At 43.0% G+C, this 17,865-nt stretch overlaps 1 protein-coding gene across 1 annotated transcript in view; it reads right to left on the bottom strand.

The window, feature by feature from the left end:
- Window positions 1–2,671: 2,671 nt before the first annotated feature.
- Window positions 2,672–17,865, bottom strand: part of LOC125446543 (butyrophilin subfamily 2 member A2-like) — a 37,406-nt gene continuing 22,212 nt past the window's right edge. Inside the window, exon 9 of the transcript XR_007246422.2 lies at window positions 2,672–3,086. The gene's annotated coding sequence lies outside the window, so the exon portion shown is untranslated. The remainder of the gene's footprint in view (window positions 3,087–17,865) is intronic.

The following is a 17,865-nucleotide window of genomic DNA, read 5'->3' as shown; positions in this document are numbered from 1 at the left end:
CGTACAATTCTCATTTAGATAGTCTTTCTTCTTCCATGTTGAGCAGCTAGATCCGTTACTTGATTCCTTTATGAAGGGTGTAAACCCGAACGTCAGCTTTCCTGCTCCGTTCCTCCAGCTCCACACTGTGTTAACCATCCACCCATTTTTTGGAAATCCGTAGTTGCTGAGATGTTTCAGTCCCCGTCCTCCCCCACGACCACCCTCTCCTTCTCCTAGGCATACCTCTGGACTTCTATCACCTTTTAAAATCTTACTAAAAATCCACAGCTGTGGTTACTATCCACCTCCCAATCACTCCAACCCATAGCCAGCATAGATGCTTCAGGCTGAAGGGCCCTTGCTGTGACTGTTCTGTAATTCTCCTTTGCCATTGTTGGTCAATCCTTCCTTCCACCCTTTCGTTTCTGATTATCCTGCCTGCTCCAAAGGTTTTCATTGTTGAAATGAGTCACAAATTCAGCTTCTTCTTGCCAAACGAACAGTTGAGCAGCAATTATATTCTTGCAGTGGTAGTGGCAGAGAGATGGAGATGGTGGTCTATGACAGATGATGTCAAGAGGATTAATTGTTGAAGGTTTAAGGTAGAAATAGTGTCAGGACTTTGACGTACTGCAGTGGGAAGGAGAGTGGAGTTAATTCTTCATGTGGAACTTGACTGTTATTCAGAAGAGATAAGATGCCAATGCTTTTCAGCCTTCACTTAGAGTTGGAGCTGTACAGCATGGAAACAGACCCTTCAGTCCAACTCCAATTACCCATCCAGATGTCTTTAAATATTGTAATTGCACTAGCCTCAACCACATCCTCTGGCAGTTCATTCCATATACCCACCACCCTCTATGTGAAAAATTTCCCCTTAGCTCCCTTTCCCCTCTCACCTTAAAACTTTGCCATCTAGACTGGATTCCCCCCAACCCTCATGATTTTACAAACCTCTATAAGCTCACCTCTTGGCCTTGGACGCTCCAGGGAAAGTAGCCCCTACCTACTCAGCCTCTTCCCTATACCTCAAACCCTCCAATCCTGGCAACATCCTTATAAATCTTTTCTAAACTCTTTCAAGTTTCACAACATCCTTTCTTTAGCAGGGAGACCAGAATTACATGTAATATTCTAGATGTGGCCTAACTAATGACCTTTACAACTGCAACGTGACTTCCCAACTCCTACACTCAATGCACTGACTAATAAAGGCAAGCATACCAAATGCCATTTTCATGATCCTGCCTACATGGGACTCCACTTTCAAGGAACTATGAACCTGCACTCCAAGATCTCTTTGTTCAGTAACAATCCCCAGGACATTATGATTAAGTGTATAAGATCTTATCAAGACAAACATGAATGGCAAAGGTCAAATGATCTTAATAAATTTATTCTCCAGGCGAAAGTGGTAGTGATCAGTTGACAAGTCAGCTGTTTGCGAGTTTTGAGAAGATTTGTAGCTCAGGTTGAGGTTCTGGATGTGAGTTTGCTCGCTGAGCTGGAAGGTTAGTTTTCAGACGTTTCGTCACCATTCTAGGTAACATCATCAGTGAGCCTCCGACGAAGCGCTGGTGTTATGTCCCGCTTTCTATTTATAAATATTCTATAAATAGAAAGCGGGACATAACACCAGCACTTCGTCGGAGGCTCACTGATGATGTTACCTAGATTGGTGACGAAACGTCTGAAAACTAACCTTCCAGCTCAGCGAGCAAACTCACATCCAGAAGTCAGCTGTTTGGCTGAAGCATTATCAGGAAGAAAGCAACTGGGAATGATAGGTTCTCGAAGCTCTTAATAATTCAAACAGGACACAAATCTTGCGTATATTCTACTTGTTTGCAGAGTGTGGCTCTGTCGCTGATCAAACATATTCCTTTTGTTGCTCTTAGTAGGCAGAGTTCAGACAATAATCGACCAGCTCGTACTTGCACAACCCATTTTAAAACAAAAAGTGCTGTGTGAAACAATTCTGAAATTGGGCAGCAATTGCTGAACAATTCCAAGTGCACCAATGGCTATGTAAACAGCCAAATTACATTAAGTTGTCCAACTTGTAGCATATCTCATTTATGACTTCTAGATGTGACACACACATGCATGTGAAACAACGCATCCTAAATGGTAAAATCCACAACAGTTAACAGTGGGAAAATACAAACCTTGTCAACACACAGTGGGCAGTGTAGAAATGGCAGTTGAATTTTCCAGCTTGTTTAGCAGCTAGGACAAAGACAATTCAGAGATTAAAGCTTGCTCTTGTGGTACCTGCTGCCTTGGGACAGAGCTTATGTTTGAATCTTGGTTATAGGAGCTAATTACCTAAGATGGGTGGATCCACAATATGGCAGAATAACTCAGACCCCAGCATAGATCATTGAGGGAGCTGTGATAAGGTAGGAGGAAAGTTTAATACGGCATTTTAACTGTGTTGGTGAGGTGAGGTTTAATGCATTTGACAGTTGGGTACTTAGCTGTTATCATGTTGAATGGCAAAGCAGGCTCAGCTAGCTGACCAGCCAACCAGGTTTCTCTGTTTAGCCTACACCTGCTTCTTTTGTATCCACGTTCAAAGTTAAATCAGAGAGCAAATTGCACAACTGTGATTTATTGTAAGATTTTAATTCTCTGTGTAATTCAATAACAATTAGAATTAATGGAGCAACATGCTGCATATGCTTTGTTGTGGTATATGTTATTTTAAGAAGCATAAAGAAGATTTATACTGGCTGGGGATCTCCTTGCTGGGACAGATGGCTCCTGAACAACATTCTTTACACGCAAACTCTTCCTTCGGAAGGAGCTGTTCTTGGAGAAAAACCTCACTGGCATTTTCCTTGCTACCTTAGTAGGTGAGCATCTTTCTGGCAGCCTCTTCTCTACCTTCATGAGTGGCAGCCTTCTTTCTGATTTCTGTAGCAGTGGCTTACTGGGTAAGCGATTCACTGGCAGCCCCTTTATTCGCAGCAGAGGCTTCATAACCGAACCTCTGAGAGGTAACCGCCACAGTGGGAATGATAACTTCACTGGTAGTTGCCTAAGTGATAACCTCCTCTGTATCTTTGGCTTCTGCCGTTTTTGTTTCATCATTTCAGCCTCTGAAAAGAAGCAGAAAGAGCACAAATTTATTAATAATAGCCTGCATTGGCGTCCTCACTTGTCTTGTGTACATTGGAGCACTTTACTGTGAGGAAGTGTCACTGGACCTGGAATGTTAACTCTGATTTCTCTTCACAGATGCTGCCAGAACTTTTTCGGCAACTTCTGATTTTGTTTGAGAATATGACCAGGTTGTATCTGACTGGCCGGCACTCCTGGCTTCTGAGTTAGAAGGGCTGAGGTGCCATTCCAGAAACTTGATGCCACAATCTAGGCTGTTGTTCAACAACAAAGTATGAGCCACCACCATCAACACCCCCACCACCACCACCCAGCCTCACCACAACACATGCAAGATACTTCACAGGCACATGACAACATTAAATATGATACTGAACTATGAGAAGAAATTCAGCCAACAAAGTAGATTTTACAGAGAATCATTGATTAGTGGACTGAGGAACATGGAACATTCAGCCCTTTGAGCCTGCTCCATCATTCTAGATCATGGTTAACCATCATTCCTCAATGCCAGATAACAAAGTGTGGAACTGGATGAACACAGCAGGCCAAGCAGCATCTTAGGAGCGCAAAAGCTGACGTTTCGGGCCTAAACCCATCATCACTCTTTCTGATGAAGGGTCTAGGCCCGATACGTCAGCTTTTGTGCTCCTAAGATGCTGCTTGGCCTGCTGTGTTCATCCAGCTCCACACTTCGTTATCTCGGATTCTCCAGCAACTGCAGTTCCCATTATCTCTGATACATTCCTCAATGCCATATTCCCATGCCATCCCTAAATGCCTTGATGTCATGGCTAACTAGAAATCGCGCACACTCTGTGCTGAACTTGTTTAATGTTTGAGCCCTCTAGGGAAGAGAATTCCAAAGATTATTGCATTCCAAAGATTATTGCACCCTTTGAGTGAAGAAGTTCCTTTAAATCTCAGTCCTAAATGGCTTGCTTTTTGCCCTGAGACTATAATGCTGATTCTTGAATTTACTGCTGGGGAATGTTCTTTCTTCTTCTACTCTATCAATTACTTTGAAAATTTCATACGTTTCTGTGAGACTGTCTTTATTCTTCTAAACTTCAGAGAACAGAGACCCAGTTTCCTCAATCACTCCTCATAAAGCAGATCCATTATCCACTGAATGAGTCTGCAAAATTTCCACTGCACTTCACCTTGTATCTCATCAGTGTTCTACACAACTGAAGCTGCTAGGCTTAAATCCTCTTTAAATAAAGGCGAGCATACCACTTGCTTCTGAATTGCTTGCTACACTGCAATATAGCATTCTGTGACTTCTGAACAAAGATACCAAGGATATTTTTGTACAGTTTCCAACCTCTCACCATTTAAGAAATAGCCTGCACCTTTGTTCGACCATAAGACATAAGACCAAAAGTAAGCCGCTTGACCCATTGATTCTGCTCTGCTATTTAATGAGATCATGTCTGATCTGATGGTCCTCAACTCCACTTTTCTGTCTCTACCCCATAATCCTTAATTGCCCTACTGCTTAAAACTCTGTCTGTCTAACTCAACAGTCCAGCCTCTGCAGCCCTCTGCATGGAGAATTCCACAGGTTGTCTACCCTATGAGAGAAGAAATTTCTCCTACTCTCTGCTTTAAATGGACAACCCCTTATTCTGAGATTATGCCCTCTGGTCCTGTGCTGTCTCTTAGAGGGAAACAGCCTCTTTTCATCTACTCTGTCAATCTCCCTAAGAATCTTATGTTTTTATAGGATCATCTCTTATTCCACTAAACTCCATAATGAGTACAGGCCCAATCTCCTCAACCTCTCTTCATAAGACAATTCTTCCATGCCCAAGAGCAACCTAGTTAACCTTCTGTGGCCCACCTCCAATGCTAGTTTACCTTACCTTAGATAACGGAACCAAAATTGTTCACAGTATTCAGGTGAGATTGAACAGTGCCATGTACAGTTTTGGCAAGATTTCATTTTTTTTTACTACTTTTCCTTTAAAATAAAGACCCAATCTGCCACTTGCCTTCCCTATTACCTGCAGAACTTTTATGCTGGCATTTTTGTGATTTATGCATAATTAACCCAAATCACTTTGTATTTAGTGTTCTGTAGCCTTTTTCTCTATTTAAATAATATTCAGTCCTCTAATCTTTCATATAAAGTTCATAAACTTACATTTTCCCACATTATATTTGGTCGAATTTTCAACAATTAACTTAATCTGCCAACCTCTGTAGATTCTGTAATCTTTACCACTTGCTTCCCCACTATTTTTGTGATTCAAAGACATGGCTACAGTGCATTTACTTCCTTCATCCAAATTATTGAGATTTAATGGGTGTTGGGAGTACAACAGAAAAGGAGGTTTGCATTACGGTGGAGAGCAGGAGATTACTTGAGAGATGAATTGATGGGAATAGCCACAGGAGGTAATAATAGCACAAATAAAGAAACAAAACATAGGTCCAGAGGAAGTGTGGATAGCAGAGTGATGAACAGCTGGTGTGCAAATGCAAAAACAAGAAAAATATAAGACTGTATTACTAAAGAGGGAAAAGGTGTTATGATCCAAAATGATTGAACTCTGTTGAATTCAGAAGTTTGCACAGTACCAAATCTTAAGATGAGGTGCTGTTCCTCGAGCACATGTTGATCTTCTTTTTGGAAAGAGCAGCCAGCCGAGGACAGAAAACACAGATTGAGGGCAAAAGGGAGATTCAAAATGATAGTTGGTGGGAAATTCTGTTATGCCTGCATACAAGAATAGAAGTATTGGGCAAACCAGTCTCTCCAGTCTATGTCTACATATAGAGGAGACCATGTTGTGAACAATAAACACAATACACAGTGGCACAGTGGTTGCCTCTGCTGCCTCACAGTGCCAGGGATCTCAGGCTAACGACTGTGTGGAGTTTGCACATTCTCCTCATGTCTGCATGGGTTTCGTCTGGGTGATCCAGTTTCCTCCCAGTGTCCAAACATGTGCAGGTTAGGTGGATTGACCATGCTAAGTTGCCCATAGTGCCCAGTGTGTGCAGGCTAGGTGAATTAGCCATGGGAAATGCAGGATTACGGGGACAGAGTCAGGGTGGGTCTGAGTGGGTTGGTGTGGACTTGATGGGCTAAATAACCTGTTTCCACACTGAAGGTATTCTATGAAAGAAATATGTAAATTGTTATTTAATCTGGAAGGAAGGTGTGAGTACGGAAAACAATCATGATAGTTTGGGTGTTGAAGTCTTAACTTTACAAAATGCCCAGATGATTGGATGTAAATCAAATTGATCATCTGTCATGGGAAATTGCAGCAACAGATAGCGAAGGTGATGGAGAGCACTGAACAAGGGAGCTAAGCAGCTCACCAGTGGTCTTAGCGAGCGAGGATAGCTGGAGCTGTTGAATGCACTTTTGCTGGAAAAAAGCTTGTCTTTGGTGGAAACAGAGTTAATCGGAATGTGGGGCAGACAGACAAAAGAATTCCTCAGCCTGTTGTGATCTACAAGCTTACTCCATGTGGCAAACAGTTTGTGCTTCGTCTCTAGCTTTCCTTGTTATTTGCAATTATGGCTTCATGATCTTGGGCCTATTGTATATTCAAATCTTATGTGGTACATCAAACAGACACAATGTCCAAGCAGTTTAGTCAATAGGAGAGGAACTCAAAAGTGTGATATCTGATTAATTGAACAATTCAATTATGGAGGTATATGACTGCCACCAATACCAAAAACCTGCTCGCTTCCCCTTGAACCCATTCTTTTTCTATTCATTAATGGAATTAGGGCATCACTGGCTAGGCAGCATGTATTGCCCAGAGGGCATTTCAGAGTCAACCACATTGCTGTGCGTCCAGAGTCACATGTAGGCCGGACCAGGGAAGGATGACAGTTTCCTTCCCGAAAGGACATGAGTGAACCAGATAGGTTTTCCCTTACAATTGACAATGGATTCGTGGTCATCATTAGATTCTTAATTCTAGATTTTTTTTATTGAATTCCAATTTCACCATCTGCCATGGTCAGGATTTGAACCGGGTCTCTGGATTAACAGTCCAGCTACAACACCACTAAGCCATTGCCTCCCCATTAGCTGGTTGCATTTGTCACTCATCAAACTCATGGTATAGTTGAATGTTCGACTGGAAATAGCTCAATTTTTTTTTCTGTGCTTGTCAACCTGCCTGTTCTGTTACACTGCATTTACTTTGTACTGAAGACATTCAAAAATTCTATAAGGAGAATATTTTGTGTAAGTCTCCCCTGTTCTCTTCTGTCCCTGATCTCAAAAACTGAGAGCAAGTTTTGACAGAAATAATCAATAGTGAGCATGTGCAGTCAGCAGTCAGTGAATCATTCATGTTAGCCACATATTGTTGAAAAAAAAGCTGGAGCAAATTGGGCTGATGCCTAGCAGCCATGTGTGTAAGACACTGAGATAGTAACAGGAACCTGTGGGTATAGAAATGTGGGACTAAAGTGCCAGACTAGCAGGTATATTGGTGAGGAAACTGGACGTTGAGTGTAAGGAAAACCCAGGTGTTTGCTCCGAAGATGTTTAGATGTCAGTAGGATTTCTTAATCCACATGTTCAGAACATTACAATGCACCTCAGGAGCAGGTGGGGCTTGAATCCAGATCTCTGGGCCAGAGGCAGGGGCACTGCCACAGCAACACATGAGCCCTTTGTGTACAGTGCCAACTAGCTATCTGGTGGCATGCCCATAACACGACAAGCAGCGTCTGAAGAAGTCAGCATGATCTTTTTGAATCACCCTGTTCAGACATGCTATGACACATATCTGGAGCAGTTAAGACTTCAGTGCAGGCCTCCTAGCCTGGGAACACTACCACTGCACCACAGGAAACCCTAGAATTCAGCATGAAGCAAGCTCTGAAACTAATTGGAGCATTAAAGTGGAGACTGTGATGAATCTTAACTGAGGTTAGGGTGTGTGTAAAGGCTGTTTTGGGTAAGAGTTGAGTCTTTCTTTCTGATATTTGTAAGATTGATTGATTGTTTGTTTCATATAGTTCTAGCATAGTGCGGCAAATGTTTTTTTTGTATGATATAAACTTTGTTCTTTTAAAAAAGTATTTTGGCAATCTCTTGTGAATATGTTCAGTAATTCTGCATCACAGTAAACAAATAATAAAATCAAACTTAAGGTTTTCTGGTTAGGTCCCACTCTGAGATTTGACTTGACCAATATTACCATCAGTTGGGATCATTACACCATGAGTGGCAAAAAGCAGAAAAAGAACCATTCAACTCCTTGAGGCTGCTCCACCATTCAGTCAGGTCATGGCTGATGATCTGTCTCAACTCCATTTTCCCACCTCTCCCATTATTCTTCAGTTCCCCAAGAGAACAACATATTTTATGTTCCCCTTAAATATGTTAACATAATGCAAACTCACTGTTTTATGCTGCTCCTCATCTCATTTTTACAATGCTACTTAAGTGTTGCCACTTCAACCAAACATTTGGGTTAACCCACCTTCTGTGTTTCCTTGCTAATTCAGTGTTAAATGTCTGCCTGCAAATCACAGTGAGATAACAGGTTAAACCTAATGCTGTATCTCCTACTGCTGACTTCAAGCCAAATGGGTCTAAGCTTTCATATCCTTCCCAAAGTGTGTCCAGAATTGAGCACAGTGCTTCCAAGCCATTTTCTTTCAGGATTTGGGATGCTGTCAAAAATTCACTAACATCCAGTGTTTAACATGAGCAGTAGCTTTGTCAAAGGTCAGTGATACCCACCTCTTTCAAGTACTGGCCAAGTTCACTCTCTATCACTGGGTAGAATGTTGTGAAGATGAAATTTATTGACACATCCCCTGTGCTTTTCATCAAGTATTACATTACCAGCTTTGGTGACATCACTTTCCATCACCATGGTTTCGGTGATTGTTATGTTTCTAGTTGGGATAATGTTAGAAGATTCAGTCACCATGACTTCATGAATTGCAACAGCATGGTGGTGATGTCTGAGCATTCTGCACCTTGACTGGTTGATTACACAACGGCTGTCATTAGATCATAATTGTTCCATTAGCAATTATTTAACAGTATAAGGACAGTGTTTAGCAACATTTTACTATCTCCACTTATTGGATACTGGCTATGATTTCAACATTTTTATAGAGTAAGAAATATATGCAAACATTAAGGATGTTAACATGAATGAGTGAGTTGGAATGAACAATGATGAGTTAAAACAGGATATGAATCTATGAACATAAGAATTAGGTACAGACGTATGTTACTTGGTCCCTTGAGCCAGCTCCAGTACAATCAAATTAGTCATGATCCTAACTCTATTAACTCACCCCACCCCCAATAACCCGCAACTCCCTTTGTAAATCAACATTTGTCTAACTCAGTCTTGAATAAATTCAATAAACCAACCTCTGCTTCTCTTTGGGGTAGAATATTCCAATACTAATAATTTGCTGGGAGAAGAAATTCCTGTTCACCTCAGTCATGAAAGATCCCTTATTTTGAAGCTGCACCCCTAGTTCTAGATACCGCTACAAGGGAAAATGGCCTTTCAGCATCCATCTATCAAGCCTCTTCAGAATCTCTAGTTTCAATAGGTTCACCTCACATTCTTTCAACCTTAACCTGCCATACCTTGTGTCATGATGCAAACCTCTCATGTCAGCATTCAGCCTAGAAAACATAGAAACAGAAGAGAGGAACAGAAGTAGGCCATTTCACATTCAAGCCATTAAGCCTACTGCAGCATTCAACATGATCACAGCTGATCCTCTATTTCAGTGCCATATTCTTGCTCTTTCCCCATGCCATTGATGCCTACAGTCCTAGAAATCAACCTTTTTTTCTTAAAGATATTCAGTGACTTGACTGCCTCAGACTTCTGTGGTGGAGAATTCCTTTGGTTCTATAGATTCTGACACTTCCCCTATACCTTCCTCCAATCACCTTAAAATTATGCCCCCTCGTGATTAGTTATTTCCACCCCGGGAAAAAGTCTCTGGCTATCCACTCTATCCATGCCATCATCTTGTACACCTCCATAAAGTCACCTCTCAGCCTTCTTCACTTCAATGAGAAAAGCCCTAGCTCACTCAACCTTTCTTCATAAGACCTGCCCTCCATTCCAAGCAGCATCCTGGTAAATCTCCTCTGTACCCTTTCTAAAGCTTCCACATCCTTCCTATAATGAGGGGACCAGAACTGAACACAATATTCTAAGGGTGGTCTAACCAGTGTTTTATAGCACTGCAGCATCACTTCATGGCTCTTAAACTCAACGTCCCTGCCAATGAAAACCAACATACCATACACCTTCTTAACAACCTGACCAACTTGGGTGGCAACTTTGAGGGATCTATGGATGTGGACCCAAGATCCCTCTGCTCCTCTACACTGCCAAGAATCCTGCCATTAACCCTGTATTCTGTATTCAAATTTGACCTTCTGAAATGAATCACGTCACACTTTTCCAGGTTGAATTCCATCTGTCACTTCTTTGCCCAGCTCTGTATCCTGCCAATGTCCTGTTGCAACCTACAACAGCCCTGCACGCTGTCCACAACTCCACTAAACTTCATGTAATTGGCAAACTTACTAACCCACCTTTCCACTTTCTCATTTGAGTCATTTACAAAGATCACAAAAAGCAGAAGTCCCAGAACAGATCCCTGTGGAACTCCACTAGTTACTGAACTCCAGGTTGAATACTTTCCTTCTATTACTACTCTCTGCCTTCTACTGGACAGCCAGTTTTGTATCCGGACAGCTAAATTTCCCAGAATCCCATGCCTCGTTACTTTCTGAAGGAGCCTCCCATAGGGAACCTTCTCAAATGCCTTGCTAAAATCCTAATACACCATATCCCCTTCATCAGTGTGTTTTGTCACATCCTCAAAAGAATTCAATAAGACTTGTGAGGCATGACTTGCCCCTCACAAAGCTTCTCCAAATAATCATAAATACTATCTCTAAGAATCCTATCCAATAATATGCCCACCACAGAAGTAAGACTGACTGGTCTATAATTCCCAGGATTATCCCTATTCCCTTTCTTGTACAAGGGAATAACATTTGCCATCTTCCAGTCATCTGGTACTACTCCAGGGGACAGGGAGGGCGCAAAGATCATCACCAAAGGGGTAGCAAAATCTTCCCTCGCTTCCCATATGCACCTGGGGTAAATCCTGTCTGGCCCGGGGAAATATCTGTCCTTATGTTTTTCAAAATTTCTAGCACATCCTCCTTCCTAACATCAACCTGTTCGAGCACATAAGCCTGTTTCATGCTGTCCTCACAAAATACATGGCCTCTCTGATTGGTGAATGCTGAAGCAGAGTATTCATTAAGGACCTCCCATATCTCCCCTGACTCCAGGTACAAGTTCCCTCCACTATTCCTGATTGGCCCGATCCTTACTCTGGCCATCCCCTTATTCCTCACATAAGCATAGAATGCTATGGGATTTCCCTTAAGCCTACCTGCCAAGGCTTTTTCATACCCTCTTCTTGCTCTCCTAAGTCCATTCTTCAGTTCCTTTCTGGCTACCTTGTAACCCTGTAGAGCCCTGTCTGATCCTTGCTGCCTCACTTTTAAGTAAGCTTCCTTATTCCTCTTGACAAGATGTTCCACATGTCTTGTTATTCCAAGGTTCCTTCACCTTACCATCCCTAATCTGTCCAGTACTCGTAGCAAGTGCTCCCTAAGCAACCTCTACATTTCTGGCATGCATTTCCCTGAAAACATCTGTTCACAATTTATGCACCACAGTTCCTGACTAATAGCATTGAAATTTCCCCTCCCCTAATTAAATACTTTTCCATACCGTCTGCTCCTACCCCTCTCCATCATTATAGTAAAAAGGTCAGGGAGTTGTAATCACTATCACCAAAATGCTCGCCCACTGTGAGATCTGACACGTGGTCTGCTTCATTGCCAAGCCCCAAATCCAAATCCTCCCCTCTAGTCAGCATCTCAATATACTGAGTCAGAAATCCTTCCGGGACACACCTGAAAAATCTGCTCTATCCAGCTATTTGCACTATGGAGGTTCCAGTCAATATTAGAGAAGTTGAAGCCATGCATGACAAAAACCCTATTACTTCTGCACCTTTCGAAAATCTGCCTCCCAACTGTTCTTCAGTGTCTCTGTTGCGATTGAGGGGTCCACAGAAAACCCCAGTAAAGTGACTGCTGCTTTCCTGTTTCTGACTTCCACCCATTCTGACTCAGTAAAGATACCCTCCTCCGTGACATTCCTTTCTGTAGCTGTGATACCATCCCTTATTAGCAAAGCCACTCCCCCACCTCTTTATACCACTCTTGCTATTTCTTTTGAAACATCCTAAGTGTTTCTGTTAGGCCAAAGGTCTGTGTGTGTGTGTTTAAGTTAAATTATTTTTACTCAACAGTAGCCGATTGAACTGTCACAATAACTATGAAAAAGTTGAAGTTTTGTTTCAGATGTGATCATGTGGACTGTTCATCAACTGAATTTGTGATTGATTGCCATTGAATTGTGCTGTGTAAAAATCATACAATTGATTGGATGACATAAAAGTGGTGAATTATGAGCACAAGCTAAGCTGAGGCCAGAGTTAATGAAAAGCAAGAGATGAGCTTCTTTCCAAGGCAACACAAATCTTAATGAGTTAACTATCAAACTGACATTGGAAAAGATGATGTTTGCCAGTTGTCAAACAGATCATTTGCTGAAGACTGGATAGTGTCAAGAGTGTAAATGCATAGCTTCTTTGTATGGAAAGAGTATCAAGCTAGCTTGCTTCACAGGGAAAAATAATTAGCAAGCTCGTGGAGATTATGATCAGTGCGTGGAAATTGAGACAGAGCAGGGTGTTCACCTCTTCTGGTCTGATCTTTGGACAAGTTCACACCAAAAGATTTATTTCTGATTGTAGACTCTGTTTATACAAGATTTTTGAAGGGTTATTTATTATGTGTATTGACTACATTCCATTGTTAGAATTGCCTTGGGTTATTGATATTTGGGGTGAACTGGACTGATAACGAAAAGCTGAAGTAGGACGCCTACAGATTTTTGGCAAACCAGCCAGAAGGGGTTGAAGATAAAGAAACAATCAGGCTAGGTAATGGAAGGGGTAATTGAAGCTTGCGTGGCAAAGACGGTTCCACTTGAGGAACACAGAGTCCAGATTATTCGAAGTAGTGAGAAGATTTAAAAGGATGTTGCTGGGATTGGAGAGTTGGGAGAGGCTGAATAGGCTGGGGATATTTTCTCTGGAGTGTCAGAGTTTGAGGGGTGACCTTAAGGTGATTTATAAAATCATGAGGGGCATGGATTGGGTGAATAGCCAAAGTTTTCTTCCCAGGGAAGGGGAATCCAAAACTAGAGGACATAGGTTTGAGGTGAGAGGGGAAAGATTTAAAAGGGACCTCAGGGGAAATTTTCACACCGATGGTGTGCATGTATGGAATAACCTTTCAGACGAAGTAGTGGAGGCTGGTGCAATTAGAACATCTAAAATGCATCTGTTTTGCAACATTAATAGGTAAAGTTTGGAGAGATATGGGCCAAATGCTGGCAGAAAGGACCAGATTAATTTTAGGATATCTGGTCAGCATGGACAAGTGGATCAAAAGGTCATGCTGTACAACTGTAAGACTCTATAATTCGGTTCAGGAACTCGACAAGTGGGTTTGATTTACTTGTAAGGTGAAAATGCAAAATGCAGTTTGGTTTTTTTTTCTTTATTCATTCACAGGATGAAGGCATTGCTGGCTAGGCAGGATTTATTGCCCATCCCTAAGTGCCCAGAGGGCAGTTAAGAGTCAACCACATTGCTGGAGGCCAGACCAGGTAAGGATGGCAGTTTCCTGCCCCAAAGGACATTAGTGAACCAGATGGATTTTTCCAACAATTGATATTGGATTCACGGCCATCATTAGACTGTTAATTCTGGATATTTATTGAATGCAAATTTCACCATCTACCATGGCGGAATTTGTATCTGGGTTCCCAGAACATTACCTGTGTCTCTAGATTGAATAGCCCAGAGATAATACCACTAAGCCATTACCTCCCCATGGCATTTCAAATTCTGGAAAATAGCAACAGATAGAAAAATGAGCACAGTTCTAGCACCTGTCCAGATCACAAACGTTGATTTATTTCCTTTTTTAAATTCTTTTCAACTCCTTTTGATACTTGATAGTGACACATTGTTGTGTATACACCAATTCTCAGTCTTTCTTTCATTGGTTGAGGATTCATCCTTTTGATACCTCTGAAGAGTTTCCCCCCCTTTTTCCCTTTTAACAATGATTTGCAGAAGGAGCAGCTCACACAAAGATGAGGGAGAAGAGCTAGCTGCTACATATTTTCTTCTAGTTCTCCATAAACAGAAGAGCAATAGAGAGATGGATGCTTTCTTTTTGGAGGATATGTGTTTCTACATTACCGTCCATGATGCAAAGCTGTAGTCACCTGCCCAGGATTCAATCAGGAATATGTTACTATGCTGAGTTCTGCGCAGCAAAGAGGATTCTGGGAGAAGTCAGCTCAGTCACCATGATTGTGAAGAGATTGCAGAGGACTCATATGAGATAAATACAGCTTAAGGAGTCTTTGGAGGAGTTTCCGGCAGGACCAGGGGAGATACCTTGACCCAGAGGAGATTGCCGCAGGACAAGTCTGAGCTGAAAGTCTTTATCAGAAGACCTTGAGATCATCAGTGATTGTGAACAGAACTTGCAGGATACTCTGTTGAGCGGAGCTGAAATTGATGGATCTTTTGGCATTAGGCCAAAGCCAGCTTGTTCAGTGACCAGCCAACCAGATCTATGGCCTCTGCTGGTGCCTACAGCCCAGACCAAGAGTTCCGTAATACAATCAAAGGAACTGTGGAGCAAGTGGGGGCAGTTGACTGGACTTCCTTTGTTGAGAGAGGCCTCCTGGATTGTTGTAGTTTCCAAGCAGCAGATATTTTCTCTCTGAAGGATATTCCCAGTGAGGGCTACTTCAACATGACCTTCAGAGATGTGCAGCCATGTGAGCATCTTCTAAAGATATTAGAGGAGAAAGGAGCAAAGGGTCCCCTCTGCATCTTGTCTGTGGCACGATTGTTGGTTCTCCCTACACAGAGAAATTGCTTATTACAAATGATATGTATAAGCCCCACGTCTGGCAGCAGAAGTCCTGACCTTCCTGGGAAGGTATATGCAGTTTGAAGGGGCAGCACTGATTTTAGTGGACACCTTTGGAACCTGGACCAGCAAGCAGAAAGTGGATGCCAGTGGGAACATCTTCCAACCACCCCCCCCAGTCTTCGCGATCAAAGCATATATGATGTAACCTGGAGTGTGCCAAACCTGCGGAATGTTAAGGCACATGGCAGCGAATTGCAAACAGGAGATCCACCTGACCAAGAACTGTGAAGAGTCCAAGAGCTGCAACTAAATGGGGAAGCAGGCTGCCTGTACAAGGCATACCCAAGACAGTTGAGGGGGTGGGGGGTAGAGAAGGTGGGGGGGTGTGCGGTTATGGTTGGTGTTACATACACCCAGATGGCCTGGAGTGGCAATGCAAGCCATGGACCCCCAAAGGACAGTAAGGTGCCATCCTCCAGCAAGAAACTGAAAGGAGGAGCACCCAGAAGGAGGGAACAGCTGGAGAGGAGGAAAAGGTAGCCAGCGCAGAGGCACAGCAACTGACCCAACCTTCTCATGAATAGACAGAGCCAATGGAGGAGGAGGAAATCAAGGCGGTAGGGGAGTGGTTTCCAGTGAGAAACCACTGGAAAAGGAAAATGTGTTGAGCCCCAGACACAGAGCAAAATGGAACGATGCAGCTGTATGATGGACACACCAGCAGCTCCTCTGACAACGAAGACATGCAGAGGGATGGCCAATGACAGAAAAAGAGGCAGAGCATCACAGGGGAAAAGGAGAGAAATACCAACTCACCCCTTCCCCCCAACCCAGAAACACTGGACGATCTGAGGGTCCCGGTGAATCCCAACCTTCAGTCATCAGGAATCAGGGTAAACCCATTGCACCACAGCTCTGGGCAACTGGGAGCAGTGACACTCCTAAACAGGAGCAGAGCACGACAGTCCCTTTGTAGGTCTCAGAACTGAATCTTCTGGGTTTCAAACTCACACTGACGACACCAGAGCAGGACAACTGCCAGCCCCCCAGGGGGGCAAAGGATGGCTGCCTCATTGCAGAGAGTGTCCAATCGTTCACCCACAAGTTCAGCTGCTGAATGTGGACTATAACATCCTTTTTGAGGTCATTATCAACCGGGTCTGCTCTGGGATTGGTGATTCATCGTGATAAAACCTATGCTGTACTGTGCAGGACGATCTCAGAGCCTTCCACTCCTCAGGGATACGATCGCCTATGTACAGGACAAGGGGGTGAACGTTAGCCTCATTGGCCTGGACCATGAGAAGGCCTTTGACAGTTACATTTGGATGTGCTGTCTAAATGTGCTTTGAGGAGGGAATCTGTAATTGGATCGACTGCTGTACACCAACATTGTTAGTGCAATCTCAATCAATGGGTAGAAATCAAAACTTCCCAATCAGATCTGCAGTACTGGAGGGCTGCCCACTCTCTCCTGCCTTGTTTGTGTCTTGTATATACCTTTTGCTGAGTCCATCAGAAAAGATGCAAGTCTGAGAGGAGTGACTATTCCAGGCAGCGGAGGCCAGCAGGTCAAAACCTCCCTGTACATGGATGGTGCCACCAAATTCTACTCAGATCCGCTATCAGTGTGCACACTCATTAGCATCTGCAACCAGTTCGAATGGGCCTAGGGAACCAAGGTTAATCAAGGAAAGAGTGAGACAATGTTTTTTGGGAATTGGGCCAATCATTCCTTCGCTATCAAGAGAGATTACCTGAAAATGCTGGGAATAGAGTTGAGGGGCCAGGAATGCGCAAAATCTTGGGAGGAGCATGTTGCCAAGATGAGGCAGAAACTGGTCTTTTGGGAACACTACTCTTTCCTCATTGTGGGTAGAAACCTGGTCATCAGATGTGAGGCACTCTCTCTGTTGTACATGGCACATGTCTGGCCCATAGCCCAAACCTGTGCTGATGTAGCCTCTTGAGCCATTTTCCATTTCATTTCCCTGGGGCATCAGAAGCTGAGGGGTGACCTAGTAGAGTTTTATAAAATTGTGAGGGGCATAGATTGGTTAATTGACAAGGTGGTGGTGAGTTCCCCAGGGTGGGTGAGTCCAAAACTAGAGGCTGTAGGTTTACAATGAGAGAGCAAAGATTTAAAAGAGTCCTAAGGGGCAACTTTTTCACAGAAAGGGTGGCGTGTGTATGGAATGAGATGACAGAGGAAGTGGTGGAGGCTGGTACAATTGCAACATTTAAATGAAATCTGGATGGATACATGAATAAGAAGGGTTTAGAGGGATATGCGCTAAATGCTGGCAAATGGGACTAAATTTATTTAGGGTAGCTGGTTGGCATGGACGAATTGGACTGAAGGGTCTGTTTCGATACTGTATATCTTTGATTCTATAACTGTATCTGGAGGTCTAAGATGGACTGACACACATCTGCTTGTGGAACGTACCTTCGCATAGGAAGTCTGGAGAAAGATGCAGTGACTGTAAGGATATTCAATTCAATTCAATTCAATAGACTGGGACTGCCATATTGTTAACGGCTTGGATGGATTCGAATTTGTTAAGTGCATGCAAGAAATTTTCTGATTCAGTCTGTGGATGTACCTACTAGAGAAGGTACAAAACATGACCTCCTCTTGGGGAAATAAAGCAGGACAG

This window comes from Stegostoma tigrinum, chromosome 34, assembly GCF_030684315.1.
Source record: "Stegostoma tigrinum isolate sSteTig4 chromosome 34, sSteTig4.hap1, whole genome shotgun sequence".
Classification (NCBI taxonomy): Eukaryota; Metazoa; Chordata; class Chondrichthyes; order Orectolobiformes; family Stegostomatidae; genus Stegostoma; species Stegostoma tigrinum.
This window is presented reverse-complemented; position numbering and strand designations above follow the sequence as displayed.